The following is a 24607-nucleotide window of genomic DNA, read 5'->3' as shown; positions in this document are numbered from 1 at the left end:
GGGTAGAGAGAGAGAATACTTGTTACACTTAACACTTGATTAATGCTTTACCATTTTCAATGTGTTTAATATTGTCTCATTAAATCCTTCCAAGCTGTGAGGTGAGAGTGTGGGTATTTCCACAAAGAAACTGAAGTCAGAAGGTTAAGTCACTTCCTCAAATGTACTATTCCAAACTCTTTCAACTGGAAAGGTAACTTGAGCACAAAAGTGGATTTATTTGTTCTCATAACTCTGATACCTGGCAGAATTGAAGGGAGAAAATGTTGCCAGGAACCAGGGCCTCAGAGATTGAAATAAGGAATCAAAATTACCAGAAATGTCTCTCTAATCATCTTTATTTCTTCTTGTCTCTGCTTGGATTCCTTCTATATGCAGGTTCTCTTCATATGGTGGGAAAGATTGTGGGTAGTAGCCCCAATCATATGCCCTTAAAAAGTCATGATCAAAGTGAGGACTACCTTTACTTCAGACAATTCTGGGTAAGGATTCCAATTTGCTTAGCCTAGGTCACGTGCCCTCTCCCTTCGGCCAATCACCATTTCCCAGGAGATGCTGTGCTATGGTTGGTCCAGGCCTGGACCATGTGCCCATTCTTGTAGTGCAGAGTTGAGGGTGAAGGGGGAGCACTTGATTGACAGCTTCACCAGGAAGACAAGGAATGGGGAGAGGGTTCACTAAAGGGAAGATAATGTTACTAGGCAAAGAACAATGGGCAAGCGTGTGGGGTAGACGAGAACCACAACTACCACTGCCCACTACACCAACATTCCGGAAAATGCAGGTCACTCTTTCCAAATCACCACGCTAGGAGAGAGTGAAGAAAAACAAATTGGGTGAACACACAGGAGAACGTTTAAGGAATTTTAGAAGGCTAATTTAGAGCCCTTAGTCATTATTTTTGAGAAGTCATGAAGAAGAGATAGACCTGGAGATATGAAAAGTCTGCGTACAACACATAATTGAATATTTGTCTAGTTAAGAGTCATGCTTGGTAAGTTAAGAGAGCAGCAGTTTTCAAATATTTTGTTTTGAAGAACCTCTTACACTCTTAGAAATTATTGAGGGCCCTAAAGATCTTTTGTTTATGTGAGCTATAGCTATCCATGTTGATCAAATTAGAAATTAAAACTAAGACAATTAAAAATGTTTATTAGCTTAAAAATAAAAACGAATCACATGTTAACAAAAATAACATTTTAATGAAAAATAATTTTAATTTCTACCACTTCATCAAGGATATTCCTAAGCAAACTGGCATTTCTTTTTCAGTAAGTGGATGGTGGTAAAGAATACAACGACTAGTAGTATAGTTTCATGCCTCTGTCTTGATTCACACTAAGGCACAAGCAGTTTTACCCACCACTGCTTTTTCACCATCAGCACAAATGCCAACACTCCAGAAAAAAGGAAATCCTATTTTGACCTCTCCAGTGCCCCCAAAGGGTCATGGGAACCCCCAAGCATCTGTGAACGATACTTTGAGAATCACAACTGCTCTGGGGTCAAGTACTAGATAGCAATCAGCCCAGCTTTATATAAAGGGAGTCATTCCATGACATTTTAATTTCTTTCTTTGATAGAAAAATAGGCCAAGGAGTTGAGTGAAACAGTATCATTGTAATGAAGTCACTTTGAAACTGTTTAAAAGTCTTGTTAGGTTTTCACGGTCATCAACAACAGAAAGCATTTGTTAAGCTTGCAGTTCCCAAGGATAGATCCCTGTTTCTTCTAAGGATTTAAAAGTGTAAGCTAGAATATATTGACAGAGTCTGCCACAGGAATAAATATGTAAGAAAGGCAGGTGGCAAATTAAAAAAAAAAGAGCTCAGATTTAAACAATTGAATTTATATGTCAAATACTCAGATTAATTGATTGTCAGTCTTGCCCATGATAGCATCGTCAATGGCAAGTTGCGTAGACTTGTCGATATGAACAGCACAAGGGAGCCACATCTGTCTGGAAGCTCACACCCAGAAAAGAGATACACGGTGTTTCACAGGCCGAGCCCTGGGGATGATATATCAAATCCATTCATGATTCCAAAAAGAAATGGATAGAGTGAGTAATATATCAATGTATAGCTCTAACCAGGGCACTTGGTTAAATTGGTACTGCATCTTGGGAACAGCCCAGGTAATTAAAAAACAAATATATCAGGCCACTGGACAGAGTTTTGGGGCGTTGAAGTTCTAGAGGTGGAACTTTGTTATTATAGATTTATTTGTGTGCTTGTTTAATTGTCTGCCTTTTTCCACCCCAGTATCCAGAGCCTAACATATTGTTCAGTAAATATTTACTGAATAAATAAATAAATGATTGCTTCTAGGTGTTCCTGCATGGTCTGACCTCTACCCCGCTTCCCAACCCCTTCTCCCACCACGTTCCACCTGGCTTTCTGGACTCAAGTCACAGTGACCTTATTTTCATCCCTTGACCACACCCTACTGTCTACCATCAAAGAGCCCATGCTGTTCCCTTTGCTTGGAATGATCTTCCACTCTATTCCCTAATTACTACTCATCTGTCAGGTACCAGCTCCAGTTTTAGATTTATGATCCTCAGGAAAGCCCACCTTGAGCTCCATGACTACAGCAAACCTCCTCTTATAGGCTTGGGCAGGACCCAGCACAGCTGTGGGGTTCCATTTATTTGTGCGGTTATATGACCGATGTTGGTCCCTATTCCTACCTGATGAGATTGTAAGTCACATGAAGGCTGGGACTTGGTCTGTTTTCACTCAGCATTAGAGGTCACAGCACAGTGCCTGGGGCCCGGTGAGTGTTTCACCATTACTTGTGAAATGAAGGAGAGAATGAATGGAATATGCTGTTCCCTCGTCATGGAAGACATCTAATACCATTTAGGATGGGGGAGGCACATTGGAGGAGCCACTGCTTATCCTCTGGTTTCTTCAATTCTTCTCACTCTCTTTATTCCCCTCTGCAATTTATTTGCTTTCTGTGGTTACTCAGCTGAAATGGCCATTAGAATCCTGATAGGCTAGGATAATTATTTAGAGCCGGAGTGGGCCAACTATGACCCATGGGCCAAATCTGGCCCATGGCCTGTTTTTGTAAATAAAGTTTTATTGGAACACAGCTATGCCCATTCATTTACATATTGCCTATGACTGTTTCTGCCCCACAGCAGCAGAGTCAAGTAGTTGCAATAGAAACTGTCTCGTGAAGCCTAAAATAACTCCCATCTGGCCCTTTATAGAGAAAGTTTGCTAACTCCTTTTTACAGAAATGTACGGGCTTTTTGAAAACACAGTATCTGCGTTTAACTTCCCATGTGTTGCTGGACTTCCTAGTTACACACTTAAAATGATCACTGTGTGTGAGGGCTTAACACAAAAGGATATTAGGCAACTAGTAGTCTTTCCACACAATCTTCACAAAAGAAGGTGTTCTTTGATTTGTAGCCCAAGTCGGCCCTACTGAGCCCGCAAATGTTGAGTACCTTGCATGATGATACTTAATATTTATTGAGCACTTTCAGTGAACCAGGCTCTTAACACCTTACATGGAATTTTCTCATATATTCCTCACAATGACTCTTTGGTGCATAGATTATTATTATTATTCCTGCTTTACAGATGAGGCAAGTAAGGCCCAGAGAGGTTACACTGCATGTCAATATCACACAGCTTGTGGAAGTACCTGAGCAAGAATTTGATTTGGAAGATTCTGACTCCACGCAGGATCTGTGCTTTTAACCACTCTACCATCCTTCCCATTTGATTCCTTCACTCCAAAAAAGCCACCCCGCTTTTGATTTCTGAATATGAAGACAGTTCATGTGCTGCTGTTTCCAAGTGGGACCACTCAGAGTTTTGAGGTTTGAAGGTAAGATGTGGAAAGGTTTAAAAAAAAAAAAAAAAATCCCAGTACTTGGCAGACTGCCAGACACATTAAAGTCAATCAATAAATGTCTTTATTGTAGTTGGAAGTGAGATAGCATTGAAGAGGAAGAGGATGAAAACAAAGAATTCTCCACTAGGAGATCCACCTCATCCTCAGTGGATGAGGATATAGTTCCAAGTATTGGATTCACTGCTTAGAGATCTGGCTACCTCTGAGCATGTGAGTGGAAGTAGAAATATCTCAATACTTTGCTTAGTTCTTCCTTGTAAACAAAATGGAAGATGGAAGCAAACAGTAATTAATTAACTATACTACAGAATCAATAAGCCATACTCTATAAATATTAAAAATAATGAGAACACATTTCACTAAATGAATTATGAGTACAAAATCTAACTCATTCAAATTTTCTGATATGATTAAATGGACTTCATCAAAACAGTTTTGTCTCCACAGTCAATGCTTAGCTCTTTTTTTTCTTTCTTTTTTTCCTTTTCTTTCTTTTCTTGTTCATTGCTCTTATGGGCTCTGGTTAGTTCAGTGATGTACTCTGACTATCCCCTCCTCTCATAAAATGGTCATAAGATCTCAGACACAAGATCATTTAAAGAGCGGATGCCCAAATTGCAACAAAATTAAGATTCCCGCCCCACCCCGCAACACATAGGACATATTGTGCTTCAGTTTGTGCACAAAGTTTTGCCTTGACCTTCTGTGTTGATAACTGCACCATTTGGAGTCAGCACTGGCAGCAGTAAGTTTCTGTCCTCTATTCTCTGGGTTGTTTTGCAATGAATTCAAATTGCTTCAATGCCATTAGCCTAGTTGTATTCCAGGACTTGGTTATTGGTGAATCTATCCTGACAATTAATGCTAAGTATATAGCTTGTAGCTGACCCCAACACACTTAATTTGCTAAGATAACAAGCTTAAAGGACACCTAGATGAAATGTCCAATTCCCACTAACAGGCCCATGTTGTTTTAGTGAGTGGGAACTTGTGAACCTGCTAGACTTCTCGAGGCAGCCAGATTTATTCAAAAGTTGCCGAAGCCCAGTTCTGTCGATGGCATTAAGGGCTTCGGTTAGGTCAAAATACCATGTGTAATCTTGATGCTCCTCCCCGCATTTTTGCAAAACCAACCACATGATCACGCCCAGCGGAAGCATCCTGCTACTTTGCATCCCATTCTGATTTCTTAAGTTCATGGTTTTGAGGTGCTGTGTTAGGAAGGACTTTGCCAGCCAGAGGAGTGGTAGGAATACGTTCTTTCATTCTTCCATTCAACAGCTATTTATTGTGTACCTATATGCTCTAAGTACTAAGGATACAACCGTGGAACAAACCAGACAAGAATCCCTTGCTCTCATGGAGCTTACATACTTGTTGGGAGGAAAACAGAAGAACAAATACAAGATGTCAGGTGGTTATAAGTCCTACGAAGAATAATAAAGCAAGTTAAGAGGAGGGAGTGAGAGAGAGAGACATGGATGATCAGTGTTAGGGATATGTACGACTTTAGGGAGGGCAGTTAGGGTAGTTAGGGATCCACTGAGACCTGAATGAAATGAAGGATGTCAGAGGGAATTGCATGACTAGCAGCAAAGCAAAGTCCGTGGGGAAAGACAGTGCTTGGGTTGTTCAAGGAAAAGCAAGGAGGCCTTTGCTAAAGGGCAAAAACAGAGTGAGGGAAGAGGGGGGTATTACGTGGGGAGGTCAAGGAGATAGTTGGGAACTAGATAATGTAAGGTCTAGTGGGCTCAGATCATGTTACGATAAAAACTAATCTTGGTTTTACATTTTTTCTTTTAGAGTTTCCATTTGTAAACTGGACCATTGATTAATATAATAATGTTTAATTTAGATATTTTTATATTTAGTTGCAGAGGTAAAAGCAGCCAGCTTATATCTCAATAGCTCAGAAACCTTTAGTTTCAAAAGAAACATGGTTTGGAAATAAAACAATTAGAACAGGAATTGATACTTGTATGGTGTAACAAAGTTGTGTCTTATTCAAAACAGACTAGTTCCCAGTGGATGGCTTAATTTTTGGCATGATAATGCCTGACATTTTCAAAATGCTTTCAGATCTGTGATCTCATCAGACTCTCATAACAACTCCAAGAGATGGGGGGACAGGTGGTATTGCTGATATGGAAACGGAGGGAGTTGATATGGTTTACCCCAAGATAACCCAGTGTGAGTCAGTATTAGAGCAAGAGACTCCTGACTCTGAATACCGCTCCCCCCAATAATCCTTTTAGCATCGCCTGCTAAAAGGATTATTGAGTAACTTTTTGACTCAGAGGTCAGCATGTTGAATCAACCAAATTATTAGCTTGTTCCTCCCTTCTACCTCCCAAGGGCATAAAAAAATGCACTATAGACTTGAGTAAGAAGGCAAGGGATTTCTCTCTGCCTCTCTGTCTCTCTGTCTCTGTCTCTGTCTCTCTTTCTCCCAGAGCAATCTTTGACCAGAAGCCTATAGACTTTGAAAGCATAGCTCTACACTCAGAGAAAGGTTGGGTACGTAGGACCCAACCATATTGAAGATCACAATAGTACGGGGGCTACCCTTTTCCCACTCTTCCAGAAACCACTCTGGAAGAGTACAGCAGCTCTCTCTGAGTCCCACGCATCTATGAATAAGGCTCATTACTTTAACAAGTTAAACTTCTGCCATCATATTCTCAACTTAACAGTATTTACAGTATATATATATTTTTTTTCTAGTTTTACTGAGAAGTATTAACAGTATATCTACTAACATCTTCCTAATGGTATATGGTAAAAAGTAAAAGTACCCCCTCATAAAAATAGCACAATCCCCTTCAAGAAATGGAATGTTGATTTAAAGAGGGGAGAGTTATTTTTTGGACGTTATCAAGTGATTGAGTGACAAAGCGAAAGAAAGAATTCAGGATTTTTGAATTCCGGAAGTGGAGAGAGAATCCACATATTGTCACGGCTACTTTTTCATTACAGATGTTGACTTTTCCTGAGGCCCAGTCCTCAGTCGTCTCCCATCTCTACACTCTCACCCTGGGCAAACTCACCCACATCCACAGCTTAATTGCTACATGCACACCCATGAGTTCCCCAATTTATATTTCCAGCTCAGACCTCTCATCTGACCTCAGACTGGTATATCCAAATGCCTAACTGGACCGGTCCTCTAGGATGTCCCAACGCCCCCTCAAACTCAACTTGCTCCCCAGCCTGGTCCTCTTCTAGCCTTCCCTCTCTCAGTGGATTGCCCTATCATTCTATCCAGTGGTACTTAGGGATATTTTGATACCTCTTTGTTCCTCCCCCACTTTGAAACCTGCTTTTCTGGGGTCAAATTTTGCTTATTTTACTTCCTAAAATCTCCAGAATCCATCCACTTCTTTAGATCTCCATTACCACCATCCTACCACCTCTTTCCTAGACTACTGCAATAGCTCTTCATCTACCCACATTCACTCTGGCTCCCTCTAATCTGTTCTCTTGATTGCAGCCAGAATGGTCTTAGCATAAGGGATGCCATATTGTCTTCATGCTTAAAAGCTTTATGGCTTCCCATCACTCTTAAAATAAACACAAAGAAAACCCCTTAATGTAGCCTACGAGGCCCTGCGTGACCTGGCACGTACTTATTTCTCCAGCCTTATCACAGACCCCTACACTTTCCTCACCTACTGCCACATTTGTCTTTAAGTTCTTCATGCCACCATGCTCCCTCCTGCTATGGGGCCTTTGCATATCCGGATTTCTTTGTTTGATTTCTTTGGTGTTCCTTCCTTTCTCACCTCTTATTCATCCTTTAGATCTCATTTTGAGTCCCCAAGCAGGTCAACTCCAGCTGTTATCAAGTGTCTGGGCACTGTGTACTAGCCTTTGTAGCACTTATTATAGTTCCCTTTTGACATCTGTTAGTGTGATTACTTGATTATTGTCTGTCTCCCCACTAGAGTGTTAGCTCTTTGAGAGCAAGAACTTAGCACAGTATTCCTAGCGCCTAGCACACACTATATGCCTGGCGCATAGTAGGCACTTAATAATTATTTGTTGAATGAATGACTGAGTATGTTTAAGTACATTGGGTCAGTACTTTTCTCCCTGGAGAGCAAACACTGGGCCTTTTCAGTTTTTTACATTCCTTAAAGCTACTGACTGGATTCCATGGCCATGCCCAAGTTTAAATAGTTACCCATGTTTTGTAACAGTAGATTCAAGGATGGCAAAAAATAGGCCTAGTTAGGGCTCCCATAAATTTAAATACCAGTGAAATAAAAGGCATAGAGTTTTGCAACTGGAATTTCTGATGTAAACCATTGAAAATAATGCCACCTTATTAGTGCCATTAGAATAATTTAATTTTTAACATTTTGTCCGTTGTGGTTTTTCCCCTTTTAAATAGACTTTATTTTTTAGAGCAACTTTAGGTTCACAGCAACAGTGATCTGAAAGTACAGAGAGTTCCTATATACTCTCTGTGCCCAGGCACGCACGGCCTCCCCCGAACCAGAGTGGTACATTTGTTACAATCGATGAACCTACGCGGACACGTTATAATCACCCAAAGTCCAGAGTTTACCTTAGGGTTCGCTCTTGGTGTTGTATGTTCTATGGGTTTTGACAAACATATAATGACATGTATCCACCATTACAGTATCACACAGAATATTTTCACTGCCCTAAAATTCCTGTGTTCTGCCTATTCATCCCTCTCTCCCCCCTTATTCCCACATTCACTCTGGGTCCCCTCTTTTTATAGTGACCTTTTTATGGCAACCATAGTTTCGCCTTTTCCAGAGTGTCATATAGTTAGAATCACAGAGTATGTAGCATTTTCAGATTAGCTTCTTTCACTTAGTAATATGCATTTAAAGTTCTTCCATATCTTTTCATGCCTGGATTGCTTTCTAGCGCTGAGTAATATTCGATTGTCTGGATGTACCACGGTTTATGTATCCGTTCACCCGCTGAAGGACATCTTGGCTGCTGCCAGGGTTGGGGAATTATTATTTTTTTTTTTAATTTATTCATTTATTTATTATTTAGTTATTTTTGGCTGTGTTGGGTCTTCGTTTCTGCGCGAGGGCTTTCTCCAGTTGCAGCAAGCGGGGACCACTCTTCATTGCGGTGCGTGGGCCTCTCACTGTCGCAGCCTCTCGTTGCAGAGCGCAGGCTCCAGACACGCAGGCTCAGTAGTAGTGGCTCACGGGCCCAGTTGCTCCGCGGCATGTGGGATCTTCCCAGACCAGTGCTCGAACCCGTGTCCCCTGCATTGGCAGGCAGATTCTCAACCACTGCGCCACCAAGGAAGCCCAGGTTTGGGGAATTATGAATAAAGCTGCTATAAACATTCATGTGCAGGTTTTTGTGTAGATGTAAGTTTTCAGCTCATTTGGATAAATACCAAAGTGTGTGAATGCTCTGCCATATACTGAGCATGTTTAATTTTGTAAGAACCTGCCAAACTAGCTTCCAAAATGGCTGTATCATTTTGCATTCCCACCAGAATCTACATCCTCACCAGCATTTGTTGTTGTCAGTGTTCTGAATTTCGGCTATTCTAACATGTGTGTGGTGGTATCTTATTGTTGTTTAATTTGCATTTCCTTAATGATATATGATGTGGAGACTCTTTTCTTATGCTTATTTGCCATCTGTATATCTTCTTTAGTGAGGTATCTGTTCAGGTCTTTTGTCCATTTTTAAAATTGAGTTGTTCATTGTCATATTGTTGAATTGTAGGACTTCTTTGTATATTTTGAGCAACAGTTCTTTATCAGATATGTTTCTTGCAAATACTTTTTTCCCAATCTGTGGTTTGTCTTCACATTCTCTTGGTGGTGTGTTTCACAGAACTGAAGCTTTTAATTTTAATGAAGTCTAGCTTATTAATTATTTCTTTCCTGATTCTGGCTTTGGTGTTGTACCTAAGAAAATCCTTGCCATACCCAAGGTCATCTAGGTTTCTTCTCCTACGTTATCTTCTAGGAGTTTTATAGTTTTGCATTTTACATTTAGGTCTATGATCATTTTCAGTTAATTTTCGTGGAAAGTGTAGCTAGATTTTTTATTTTGCATATGGATGTCCAGTTGTTCAAGCACCATTTGTTGACAGGATTATCTTTGCTCCATTGTATTGCCTTTGCTCCTTTGTCAAAGATCAGTCGACTATATGTATTTTTGTGGGTCTATTTCCAGGCTCTCTACTCTGTTCCTTTATTTTTCTGTTCTTTCACCAATCCCACTTGGTCATGGTATAGAATTCCTTTTATACATTGTTGGATTTGATTTTCTAATATTTTGTGGATGATTTTTGCTTATATATTCCTGAGAGATATTGATCTGTAGTCTCCTTTTCTTGTCATGTCTTTGTCTGGTTTTGGTATTAGGGTAATGCTGGCTTCACAGAATGTGTTAGGAAATATTCCCTCTCTTTCTATCTTCTGAAAGAGATTGCAGAGAAGGGGCATAATTTCTTCCTTAAATGTTAGATATAACCCACCAGTGAACCTATCTGGCCTTAGTGCTTTCTGTTTTAGAAGGTTATTAATTATTGATTCAATTTCTTTAATAGATATGGGCCTATTCAGATTGTCTATTTCTTTTTGTGTGAGTTTTGGCAGATTGTGTCTTTTGAGGAATTGGTCCATTTCATCCAGGTTAAGAAATATGTGGGCGTGGCATTGTTCATAGTATTCCTTTATTATCCTTTTAATGTCTATAGGATCTTTAATGATGCTACCTATTTAATTTCTACTATTAGCGATTTGTGTCATCTCTCTTTTTTCTTAATTAGCCTAGCAAGAGGCTTATTGATTTTACTGATCTTTTCAAAGAACCAAATTTTGGTTTTGTTGATTTTCTCCATTGATTTCCTGTTTTCAATTTCATTGATTTCCTCTCTAATTTTTATTGTTTTCTTCCCTGTGCTTGCTTTGGGTTTATTTTGCTTTTGAGCTTTGGAGGTTTCTACTGATATATCCTCAAGCTCAGAGATTCTTTCCTTACCTGTGCCTAGTCTACTAATGAGGCCATCAAAGGCATTCTTCATTTCTTTAACAGTATGTTTGATGTCTAGTGTTTCTTTTGTATTCTTTTCTTTAGAGTTTCTGTCTCTCTGCTTATATTGCGTATTTTTACTTTTTCTTTAGAGCCCTTAGCATATTAATCATAGTTGTTTTAAATTCATGGTCATAATTCCAATATTCCTGCCGTACTGAGTCTGGTTCTGACGCTTGCTTTGTCTCTTCAAGCTGTATTTTTTTTTTTGTCATTTAGTATACCTTATAATTTTTGGTTGAAAGCAAGACATGTTGTACTGAAAGTAAAGACCTTCCATATACAGGCCTTTAGTGATATGCTGGTAATGTGTAGCGGGGAGAGAAAGTTTTCTATAGTCCTATGATTAGGTCTCAGTCTTTTAATGAGCCTGTATCCCTGGGCTATAAAAGTCATCAGTGTTTCTCAGTCCTCCCTTCTCACCTTAGGTAGGACAGGATGGCTGGAGGGGATTGGAGTGGGTATTTTTCTTTCCTCATGTGGAAGGCTAGAGTAAGCTAAAATTGAGTATTTCATTCCCTGCAAGTAAGTCAGGCTCTACTACAACCCTAATAGGTTAGGCTCTGGTAAGATAGATTCTCTTGAGGGTTAAGTCTTGTCAAGAAAAACAGAATGCTCTGGACTATTTGAAAATGGATACTTTTCCCTTCCTCCTGCCAGAAACCTGAGGGAATTTCCCTTTTTTCCTCACTATAAGAACCTGGTAGACAAATGTAAAATAGATAGCCAGTGGGAAGCAGCGGCATAGCACAGGGAGATCAGCTCAGTGCTTTGTGACCACCTAGAGGGGTGGGATAGGGAGGGTGGGAGGGAGATGCAAGAGGGAGGAAATATGGGGATATATGTATACATACAGCTGATTCACTTTGTTATACAGCAGAAACTAACACAACATTGTAAAGCAATTATACTCTAATAAAAACGTTAAAAAGTAATTTTAAAATAGTAAAAAAAAAAAAAAAAAAAGAACCTGGTAGAGCTCCAGGAATAAAACTCACACAAGTGTGGGTTCTCCCCTTGAGTTTTTAACTCATAGACTTGTCCACACTAAGCCTCCAGTAATTCATCCATTACAATTCAGGTTTTCCTACCCCAGACTGGTTCCTCTGGAGGTTTCTGCTTAGATAAGCTGTGATTCTCTGTCTCTGCCTGTCTGTCTCTCCAATTTTAAGGGAACATTTTACCCTGTGACCTCACTTCTTCTGTGGATCTAAGAAAAGCTGTTGATTTTTCAGTTTGTTCAGCTTTTTACTTTTTGTCAGGATGGAGTGCCGACTTCCAAGCTCATTACATGCTGGACAGGAAACCAGAAGTTCCTGTTATGTTTTTAATGCCACCTTTCAATGTAGATGTTATCTCTGCAACGCTTAGATACAAACGTTAGAAACAAAAAGGTAATCTGATCTGTGTTAAAGAGTGAATTGCTTACTGAAATATTGGCAGGCTAGAATGACAGGCACTTCGTTGTATATTAACTGTACAACTGATCAAATAGCTATTATTCTCCCCAGGCAAGGGTTAAGGTTTTTTTTTGTAAGAAAAGGACTTCAACCTCAAAGGGTGGAGCAATAATGGTTAACTCTCAGAAGACAGGGACTACACCCTAAGCCATTCTTATTTATGATTACTTGCATCCATCTCTGCATCATCATCACCGCCTCTTGTACTATTAAGAGATGTCACTGTTGGTGGAGTCTTCAATGTGTGGAAGAGTGATTGAAGAGTCTCAAAAGTGAGGCAGTTTTCTCTACACTCATGTGTGTAAGGAGATCTAGGTGCCGTTTCTGTGACCTTTCACAGTTCACAGCTCTAAAAGTCTATTCCCATTTGCAGTCTGTCTCTCCCAAACTTCTTTTCAGCTCTTCCCCAACATGAATCTTCTGCTCCAATCAGGCCAGTCTTCAGACTCTCCTCGACATGCCATGTTCATTCCCAGCTTCCGCCGTCACTCACATTGTTTCTTCTTCTCTGTTATCCTCTCTTGCCCTCCTTCAGGATCCGTCTGGCTCAAGTCCAGACTTCTCGGTAAAACTTTCCACTACCTTGGCCTTTTTGCACTTGTTCTGACACTTCTAGTCAGTACCAGGGCATTTAGCCCATTTGTTTTGTTTTATAGCTTCCTCTGGTTTATGTATTCAAGTCTTGTCTCCACAATAAGAGATTATATCTTATGTCTCTTTCATATCTCCCATGGCACCTAGTACAGTGGAAGGCACGTTATCATAGTTTCTGCTTGTTGATGACTTGCTTGATTATTATCTGCTGAGGATGTCTGAAATTCTATAGTAATGGGAAAATCCTCAGAGTTCTGCTTTACTTCGACTTTATGGCATTTTCCTGGGGAGAGGGACTACCTGTCTATAGTTACCCAACTTGTACCTGCTATGTGGAAACTGTTAGAATGTGCAACAGACCTGGTATAATTCCACTTACCTTCATTCTAAGACCTCTTTTTTGGTGATCCTCGTTTTTCATTTGATTTTAAAGACAATGATGATATAGTTATTAAAGAAACCCTAGACCAAACTCTGAAGATCTTTGGACTGATCTAAAGATTGATATTGCTTTAACAGTATTCTTGCTTCCTTAATCACCTGAGACATCGATTTTATAATTTTGATTTTCTGCTTTGTCCTGATAGCAAGATTTGTCACTAATTTTTAGTTGTCTATCTCCATGATTATCTTAGGATGTTATGTAATGTTTCCATTGATATAGCCAGTAAATGACCTCAGTAGTATTTGCATTTATTTCCTTGATTATTTGCACGTCATCTTGTGAATATTTTCCATGGCACACACTCAGACTACAGGAGCACTTGGATCTCGTATGAATTACATGCTTATTGAGAAGAAGATTGGAAGCTTACCCCAAAGACGAGTTTCTAAATTCCTTGCTGGGTTGTTAGTCTTGGCTACCAAAGATAAAAATGGACCTACTATGCAATCTTTTTTTTACATCCTTAGTGACTGAGGGGAATGGTCAGGATACCAATACCTACAATATAACTGACCATATTATTATGGGATCTTATGGACATTATCTGATTCTTAGCAAATAAGACAAGTGACTAGGGTTCAAGAAATCTGTGCTAAATCTTTTGTCAGTTGATAATATGTTCTAGAATTCTTCGTGTTGATTGAATTTTTTTTTGTATCTGTCACAATGCAAAGAGCATGAATGCCTGTTATTCCACATTAAGTAAATGGTTCAAAGAAAATGAGACAAGGAACAAAATAGTGTTATATTTATCCAAGAGTTGTAGAAGTCTGGATTTTCAGCCATGTAATGGTCTGAAGCTATCTACTTTCATAAAAAGAAACATTGGTCACTGAAAGAAGCAATGGCTCCCTGTGTGAAGTGTTTATAAAAGGGTATTTAGAGCTTACCATGGGGGATAAAGCTAGATGATTCCTCTGAAGGAGAAGAAGATCCTTGTTGACTTAAGAGACTATCTGAGGAAGACTAACTCTTGGGAATTTACAGAGGATGAGAACTGTAGCCAGCTAATGACATTAGATAAGATGGCTTGAAGGACTCTCAGTGGAAACTGCAGTAGAATTCCTTTAGCTCTGGGAGGGGAGTGATGGCTTAGGCCTGGAGGAGTAGCAGTCTTCTATGGTGGAGGTAGGCTTAATAAGTCCCAGTTTTCATTAGAAGTGTGGCCTTGAAGACAAGAATTATTTAACACAAATATGTCAGACTTTTCCAGAGGGTGAAATGAGATCACATGAACACTACTATCCAAATGTCATCAGCTGCAGGGCCCTGCGGGCTCACAGAGGAGTGTAACCCCCTTCCAAAGACTCTCCAGTTATTTCTAGCCATCCTCAGCAAGAGGGTTCACCGCATGTGTTTATAACAGTACCATTCATATACTTATAGTCCAGCCTACTAAACAAGGCACCTCATCACTGCCTCTGTTGCTGATACCCTTCATGCAAATAGCACTGAGCTTCCAGTCCTTGAGGTATTGACATCTGGGACCCTCACCAACTTCATATTAATTTTTATCAATTTGGCCCTAAACAGCAATATTTGAGCCTAGAATCACAGAAGGTCCTTCATGAAAATGGATTCTTCAGCTTTTGGCTCTGTCTTCCACACTGAGCCTTGAATCCAAAGAATAGAGGGAAATGTAGTGTGTCCCAGCAAAAAAAAACCAAAAAAAAAAAAAAAAAACCCAACAAACAAAAACCCAACTTATCACTCCTTCTTCAGGCCAAACCACAAAGTCTCCATGTATGCAGAATTAGGCTAATAGGTGAAGGAAGGAATAGGAGAAAGTGTCAACTGATTTTTTTCAGACAAAGTTCTAGCACTAGCTTCAGCCTAGTCAAGATAGTCTCTTACACATATATTAAGAACATAGGCTATGTTTCTATTAGGGCCTGGGTGGAAATAGGAAGAGCATATCAGAGGAAGGAAACAGTGGTATAAAAGGAACCACCACTTCAGAAAGAGAATTCAACCTTGAAAGAGGTTTTGACTGTCTTTGTCATTCTTTCTTACTGTTCTCTTTCATTTTTTCAGGTTTAGTTTCAATATTGAGTCAAACTCTTTTGTTCATTCCTCTTTAGATCCAGAAGAGTACAGAGATTAATTAGTATTCGTGGCTGAACAGCCATGAGTTAAGATGGGTTTTCATCTTGAAACGCTATGGAAAGTGATGGGCGATGTTGAGTTTGGTAGACCTCTTTGCCTTGAATTAATTCTACTTTATATCTAAAGCAGAAGGCTTCTGTTCCATAATTCAGTGGGATATCTTTTCAGGAAAACCAGCCTTATTATGAAGATAATATCACTCTCGAACTACAGTTACTGCAACAGTGAAAACATGCAAGTACTCCCCCCATCCTTTTTTTTTTTTTTTTTTTTTTTTTTTGAGTAGAGAAAGTTTATTGCAGGGCCAAGCAGGGAGAACCGGTGGCTCATGTTCAAAAGACCCAAACTCCACAAGTAGCCCTTTTAAATTAGTTATCTCACTATGAAGATTTTCAAACCATAAAAAAGAAATAGTTGAACAATTACCTCATGTCTTGAAATGGAAGAATTTACAGACTTGATTTGTTAGATATTGTTACCCATGAGGGAAATAACAGTAAACCCCACTTCAATAAGTATGTTGTGAATTTCCAGACAAAAGTGGAGAAGAGGAAAGTTCTGGAAGCTATGGGTGATGACTCAGGAGATTTTAAAGTTATAAGAAAAATTCTTGAACATCAAGAGTTGCTGACAACATAGAGAAGAATCTCGACTTGGTAAAACATTACAAGGGATGGGAAGTGCTATAACGAAAAAGCAAATGGTTAGATTGACCTAGAGCTCTGTTTCTCAATCAGGAGACGTTTTGCCCCCTAGGTGATGTTTGGCAATGTCTGTAGACATTTAAAAAGAAACCTTTTAAACTTTAGTATAGCTTTAGAGTTACGAAAAAGTTGCTAACACAGTACAGAGACTCTCTGAATGCCTCTAGGTAGTTTCTCCTGTTGTTAACATCTCACACTAGTAGGATACATTGTTATGACCAAAGAAACAATACGGGCAACATTATTATTAACTAAATTTCATGGCTTATTCAGATTTCCTTAGGTGTTACCTAGTATATTTTTTCTGTTTCAGGATCCTATCCAGAAAACTACATTGTATTAATTGTCATATCTCCTTAGCTTTCTCTAAGTGACAGTTTCTCAGATTTTCTTCGCTTTTGATGATCTTGACAGTTTTGAGGAGTACAGGTCAGGTATTTTGTAGAGTGTTCCTCAATTGCTATTTGTCTGATGTTATTCTCATGATTAGATTGGGGTTGTGGGCTTTTAAGGGGAAGGACAATAGAGGTGAAGTGCCATTCTCATCACATCATATGTAAGGCTATCAACATGACATCACTAATGGTGTTAATCTTGACCACCTGTTGAAGATAGTATTTGTGAGGTTTCTCCACTGTTAAGTTATTCCCATCCACTTCCCGCCCTGCCCATCCCATACTCTATTCTTTGGATGCAAGTCACATGCTTGTGTAGCCCTCCCTTGCAGGGTAAGGTATGCTCCATCTTATCAAAGGGGGAGTATCTACGTAAATTATTTGGAATTCTGTACAGGAGATTTGTCTCTTCTCCCATATTTATTTATTCATTGTTCACTTACATTTGTATGGAATCCTGAATATTTATTACAGACATTTAGATTTTTATAACAGTCTGGGTAAGGTGCTTATGGCATCTAGTGGGCAGAGACAGTAGTTGCTGGTCCTATAATGCACAGGACAGATCTCCACAACAAAGAGTTGTTTCACCCCAAATGTCAATAACACCAAGGTTGAGAAACCCTGCTTTAGAGTCTTGGATGTTCTACTACGTTAGATATTGCATATGGAAATACAGGTCTAATTTCATAATTGAAGTCAGTGAATAAAAGTTGTGTTTTCAGAGAACTTTGCTGGAATACATAAAATGAATAATTCTTTTGGTGTTATATAGACATAAAGCAGGAGATTTAGTCTCTCTAAGACTATGTACAAAATGAGCTGGAAAGTTGAGGCAGCTACCCAGACTATTCAAATCCAGTGGTATCCTCCACCTATCACCCTGCTATTGAAAAATTTTGAGTAGTACAGAGTGGTAGTGTGCACTGAGTGAATTTACTGAATATTTACTTAGCACCAGTGTATGAGTTCTGGGAATCAAGAGAGGCTTTGGAATGACCCTTGAGGTGGGAAGGTGAAATGAAAAAGAAAATGCCATTTCCTTCAAAGTCTACCTCTGTACAGGCTCCTTTCCACTTCCTTGCCTTGTACTAGAATGGTGGTACTCAACCAAGGTCAATTTTGCATCCCCCCAAACATTTGGAAACATCTGCAGATGTTTTGGGGGAAGTCACAACCTCAGGGGAGGGGTGGTGCTGGCATCTAGTGAGACCAGGGATGCTGTTAAACATGGTATAATGCACAGGACAGCTCCCCAAATAAAGAATTATCCAGCCCCAAATGCCAATAGTGCCAAGGTTGAGAAACCCTGGACTAGAGGGGAAGAAAACAATCTTTCAACTTGATCAAATTAATTTCTCACAACCAGAGAAAGGTGTAGTTATCTTGGTAGAGCGCTTTTAAAATTGTGTGTGTGTGTGTGTGTGTGTGTGTGAGCGTGTGTGTGTGTTTCACCAAGCTATTTTCACTACTTCTTTGTCCAGATGATTTCCGGTGCTGAAAGACATTTTCAGAGCCTAGGTGCATCTGAGTAAAATCAAACTTCTTAAAAAAAAAAAAAAAAATCAAACTTCTTACGCTAGCCTATAAAACTCTGAAAAACCAGGCCCTCCCCACCTTTCTGTCTTCTTTCCATGCTCTTCTGCCCTTGGTTCTCTTGATCCAGCCAACTGTGAAAGGTGCAAGCCCAGACTGGCATTACGACCTTTGTATTTGATGATCCTTCTGCCTGGACCACTCTTCCCCAAGATTTAAGCATGGCTGGCTTCCTTTCATCATCCCCATCTCAGCTTAGACATCACCTTCTCAGTAAAGCTTTCCCTAATCACCCTATCTAAAGTATACCGCCACACAAAACTCTTGATCCCATAGTTTTATATCGTCCATAGCACTTACCACTTTCTGAAGTTATCTTATTCGTTTGCCTTCTACATTAACATACAAGCTCTCTAGGAGCAAGAACCATGTCTCTTTAGTTTAGCTCGTATCTGTGTGCCCCACACCGAGTCTGGCACAGAGTCAGAGTTAAATGAATATTTATTTAATGACAAAATGGATGGATAAATGAGTTTGGAGTAAAGATTTTAAATTTCTGGAAATTCGAATTTCTAAGAATTTTTTTTTTTTTTTTTTTGCTTCAGTAGGCTCTTAAGAAAAAAAATGAAAATTGGGGAGTAAAAGTTCAAGTTCAGAATATTTAAAAAGAACTAGTTGTAGTTTGAAGTCTTCATCATTTAGGAGCACACTACATGGTATATAAATTTCATTAGATCATAAAATAGTTATGCTTGTTGTATTGCATATAAGTGAAGAATTTATTCAAGTAATTACAAATTCAGAATTAAATGAAAAATAATTAAACTTTCATTCCTAGATTTTTTCCCATTTAAGAGAAGTGGAAAAACCCTTGAGGACAGGTGAAAACATCAATGCTGAAGCTGTTAGGTTTTAGGATTTAGGATCTCAGGCAGAGATTGAAAACATTCACTCTTAGAAAACAAGCCAAGAGAAGTGAGCAAGAAAAATACCTCACAACTCACTGAACATAGATTTTACCCCCAGGGAACGTTGTCTACTCAGTTTTATTTTCTGAAGTATTACTATCAGCATTGAGGTATTACTGAGATATTACTGTCTTCTTTGATGCTTCAGTTCGTGATCTTTTGAAAATAGAAAGTTTATCATCTATTGCTTTGTTCTTTCAATGCAGAGTTTCAATAAATAACTTATTGAGGTGAAATTCACACAGCATAAAATTAGCTATTTTAAACTATACAATTCAGTGACATTTAGCCCATTCACAATGTTGTACAACCGCCAGCTCTACCTAGTTCCAAAACATTTCCAGAACTTCAAAGTAAAACCCTGCCCCCATTAAGCAGTGTCTCCTCTACCCTCAGCCTCTGACATTCACTTTTCCGCGTTCTGTCTCTATGGATTTATCTATTCTGGATATTTCATATAAATGGAATTATAGGGACTTCCCTGGCGGTGCAGTGATTAGGATTCAGCCAGGGGCCAGTGGGCCAGGGTTTGATCCCTGGTCGGGGAACTAAGATCCCGCAAGCCACATGGCACGGCCAAAGAAAAAGAGGAATTATACATTATGTGACCTTTTGTGCCAGGCCTTTTTCACTTGGCATGCTGTTTTTAAGGTTCATCCATGTACTAACACATATCAGTATTTCATTCGTTCTTATGGCCAAATATTATTTGATTCTATGGTTATACCACATTTTGTTTATCCATTCATAAAATGATGGATCTTTGGGGTGTTTCCATTTTTTTTGGCTATCATGAATAAAGTTACTAGGAAATTGGGTTGTACATGTATTTGTTTGATTACCTGTTTACAGTTATTTGGGGTATATGCCAGGGGTGGAATTGCTGGATTATATGGTGATTCTGTGTTTACATTTTTGAGGAACTGCTGAACTGTTTTCTGCAGCTGTACCATTTTGCATTCCCACTAACAATGTGGGAGGGCTCCAATTTCTCCACATTCTTGTCAATACTTGTTATTTTCCTTTTTCTTTTTTTATAGCCTTCGCAGTGAATGTGAAGTGGTGTCTCACTGTGGTTTCAATTTACATTTCCCTGACGACTAATGAGGCTGAGCATCTTGTCCTGTGTTTATTGTACATTTTGAGTGTAGATTATTTCTGTTTTAAAAAATTTAATTTTATTTATTTAGTTTTTTTATACAGCAGGTTCTTGTTGGTTATCTATTTTATACATATTAGTGTATATATGTCAATCCCAAACTCCCAATTCATCCCACCACCACCACTCCCACCTCCCTCTTTCCCCCCTTGGTGTCCATACTTTTGTTCTCTACATCTGTGTCTCTATTTCTGCCTTGCAAACCGGTTCATCTGTACCATTTTTCTAGATTCCACATATATGAGTTAATATACGATATTTGTTTTTCTCTTTCTGACTTACTTCATGCTGTATGACAGTCTCCAGGTGCATCCACGTCTCTACAAATGACCCAATTTCGTTTCTTTTTATGGTTGAGTAATTTTCCATTGTATATATGTACCACATCTTCGTTATCCATTCGTCTGTCGATGGGCATTTAGGTTGCTTCCATGTCCTGGCTGTTGTAAATAGTGCTGCAATGAACATTAGGGTGCATGTGTCTTTTTGAATTATGGTTTTCTCTGGGTATTTGCCCAGTAGTGGGATTGCTGGGTCATATGGTAATTCTCTTTTTAGTTTTTTAAGGAAACTCCATAATGTTCTCCAGAGTGGCTTTATCAATTTACATTCCCATCAACAGTGCAAGAGGGTTCCCTTTTCTCCACACCCTCTCCAGCAGTTGTTGTTTGTAGATTTTCTGGTGATGCCCATTCTAACCTGTGTGAGGGGATACCTCATTGTAGTTTTGATTTGCATTTCTCTAATGATTAGTGATGTTGAGCAGCTTTTCATGTGCCTCTTGGCCATCTGTATGTCTTCTTTGGAGAAACGTCTGTTTAGGGTTGTTTGTTTTTTAAATATTGAATTGCATGAGCTGTTTATATATTTTGGAGATTAATCCTTTGTTGATTTGTTTGCAAATATTTTCTCCCATTCTGAGGGTTGTCTTTTTTTTTTGCAGCCATTTATTTTACTTAGATCTGTCCCCATGCTGGTACATATAGATCAATTTCATTCACATAAATATATTGAATAAATATACCATATTTTATTCGTCCACTGCTGAAAAAAAAATCTTCTTCATTAAATAAGTCTTACCCATTAACAGAATGATAAGTACTTGTGTTTTATTGGAAAGACACTCTAATCCCCTTTCAAACATGTATTACAAGCATATCTTTTTAATAACCTTTTGAAGACTGCTGACATGTGATAATGAGGTCTGCTCTCCCCTCCCTGCTGAGTGTCATGAGATCTACCTGTATGTCAGAAGGCTTCTGAAAACCCAGAAAAATTCTTGAAGGGCTTTTTTAGGAAGTGCCATATACTAAAGAAAGTTTGCGATTTTTGACATGTTAAGGAACTGAGGTATGGTGTTTGCCTAGCCTCTGGATATTAAGCATTTCCCTCCTTCCTTCCTGCAATGCCATTCTTAGTAAATGACCAAGTTTTGTTTAAAATTCTACATCTATTGCTCTTTTTTTCATAGCACCATTCTTTTTGTTTGTTTGTTTGTTTGTTTGTTTTTGCGGTACGCAGGCCTCTCACTGCCGTGGCCTCTCCCGTCGCGGAGCACAGGCTCCAGACGCGCAGGCCCAGCGGCCATGGCCCACGGGCCCAGCCGCCCTGCGGCACGTGGGACCCTCCCGGACCGGGGCACGAACCCGCGTCCCCTGCACTGGCAGGCAGACGCTCAACCACTGCGCCACCAGGGAGGGAAGCCCTCATAGCACCATTCTTTGATTAACTGACATTACATTTTCCCCAGTGATGCATTGTGCATATTTTTATGTGTCTCTTTGGGCGGAGTTTCTGTGTAAGACACTGTGTGAAAGTTGCTGCAGAAAAATTACTTAGAAGTTGAACTGTTGGTTTAGAGGGTTTGAGTATCTTGGGGTTTATCTAAATATTGTCAAATTGCTTTGCTAGAGTTGCTATTCTAATTTGTCCTACTTTCTATATAAGATTTCCCTTTTCCCACCACTCTTACCAGCAGGTGGTGCTGTGAAACATTTAATCTGGTTGCTGAACGTGGTATCTTTTTGTTGTTTTCATCTACATTTACATGGCTATTTATGGTACTGTTCTCTGTCCTATACCGTTGATCTGTCTAGTCTTACATGAATAACACACTATTTTAATTCCTATAACTTTAAATAATAAAGAAATAACTTTAAATAATACATTTTGATATTCGTAGAAACCTATGTTCTTTCTATCGTGCAACACTGCCTTGATATCATACTTTTTACATGTACTTAGCTCTTTCTAGTATCTTATCTCTGTAAAATATTTTAAGCTTCTGGAAGTGAAAGAATGTTTATTAGGCACCATCTGTATACTGAATATGGGTTAATTTCTGTTGCTTCTTTCTTAGCACTTATTAGGGTGTGATACATATAGCAGGTAAATGAATGAATGAATAAACTAGCAGATCTCTGCCTCAATCGGTCAATGGGTGTGTGAAAGAAGATCTCATTAGGCTGTGGCCTTGCCTGATGCATTAACTCATACCATTATTGTACCAGCACCTGGCACCTACAGTAATGGGTCCTCTCAGCTTTATCAGAGTTCCTGGAAGGAGTGCTATTAAAGCCAGTTCTTATTTATAGTGTCCTTTGCTGTGCAAATCTTTTAAGTTTCATTAGCTCCCATTTGTTTATGTTTGTTTTTATTTCTATTACTCTAGGAGGTGGGTCAAAAAAGATCTTGCTGTGATTTATGCCAAAGAGTGTTCTTCCTATGTTTTCCTCTAAGAGTTTTAGAATGTCCAGTCTTCCATTTAGGTCATTAATCCATTTTGAGTTTATTTTTGTGTATGGTGTTAGGGAGTGTTCTAATTTCATTCTTTTACATGTAGCTGTCCAGTTTTTCCCGCACCACTTATTGAAGAGACTGTCTTTTCTCCATTGTATATCCTTCCCTCCTTTGTCATAGATTAGTTGACAATAGGTGCGTGGGTTTATCTCTGGGCTTTCTATCCTGTTCCATTGATCTATATTTCTGTTTCTGTGCAAGTACCATATAGTCTTGATTACTGTAGCTTTTTTTTTTTTACATCTTTATTGGAGTATAATTGCTTTACAATGGTGTGTTAGTTTCTGCTTTATAACAAAGTGAATCAGTTATACATATACATATGTTCCCATATCTCTTCCCTCTTGTGTCTCCATCCCTCCCACCCTCCCTATCCCACCCCTCCAGGCGGTCACAAAGCACCGAGCTGATCTCCCTGTGCTATGCGGCTGCTTCCAACTAGCTATCTACCTTACATTTGGTAGTGTATATATGTCCATGCCTCTCTCTCGCCCTGTCACAGCTTACCCTTCCCCCTCCCCATATCCTCAAGTCCATTCTCTAGTAGGTCTGTGTCTTTATTCCTGTCTTACCCCTAGGTTCTTCATGACATTTTTTCCCTTAAATTCCATATATATGTGTTAGCATACGGTATTTGTCTTTCCCTTTCTGACTTACTTCACTCTGTATGACAGACTCTAGGTCTATCCACCTCATTACAAATAGCTCAAATTCGTTTCTTTTTATTGCTGAGTAATAGTCCATTGTATATATGTGCCACATCTTCTTTATCCATTCATCCGATGATGGACACTTAGGTTGTTTCCATCTCCGGGCTATTGTAAATAGAGCTGCAATGAACATTTTGGTACATGACTCTTTTTGAATTATGGTTTTCTCAGGGTATATGCCCAGTAGTGGGATTGCTGGGTCATATGGTAGTTCTATTTGTAGTTTTTTGAGGAACCTCCGTACTGTTCTCCATAGTGGCTGTACCAATTCACATTCCCACCAGCAGTGCAAGAGGGTTCCCTTTTCTCCACACCCTCTCCAGCATTTATTGTTTGTAGATTTTTTTGATGATGGCCATTCTAACGGGTGTGAGGTGATACCTCATTGTAGTTTTGATTTGCGTTTCTCTAATGATTAGTGATGTTGAGCATCTTTTCATGTATTTGTTGGCAATATGTATATCTTCTTTGGAGAAATGTCTGTTTAGGTCTTCTGCCCATTTTTGGATTGGGTTGTTTGTTTTTTTGTTATTGAGCTGCATGAGCTGCTTATAAATTTTGGAGATTAATCCTTTGTCAGTTGCTTCATTTGCAAATATTTTCTCCCATTCTGAGGGTTGTCTTTTTGTCTTGTTCATGGTTTCCTTTTCTGTGCAAAAGCTTTTAAGTTTCATTAGGTCCCATTTATTTATTTTTGTTTTTATTTCCATTTGTCTAGGAGGTGGGTCAAAAAGGATCTTGCTGTGATTTATGTCATGGAGTGTTCTGCCTATGTTTTCCTCTAAGAGTTTGATAGTTTCTG

Source organism: Phocoena sinus, chromosome X (assembly GCF_008692025.1).
Source record: "Phocoena sinus isolate mPhoSin1 chromosome X, mPhoSin1.pri, whole genome shotgun sequence".
In the NCBI taxonomy this organism is placed as follows: domain Eukaryota; kingdom Metazoa; phylum Chordata; class Mammalia; order Artiodactyla; family Phocoenidae; genus Phocoena; species Phocoena sinus.
The sequence above is the reverse complement of the archived record's forward strand: the minus strand, read 5'-3'. Positions refer to the sequence as shown.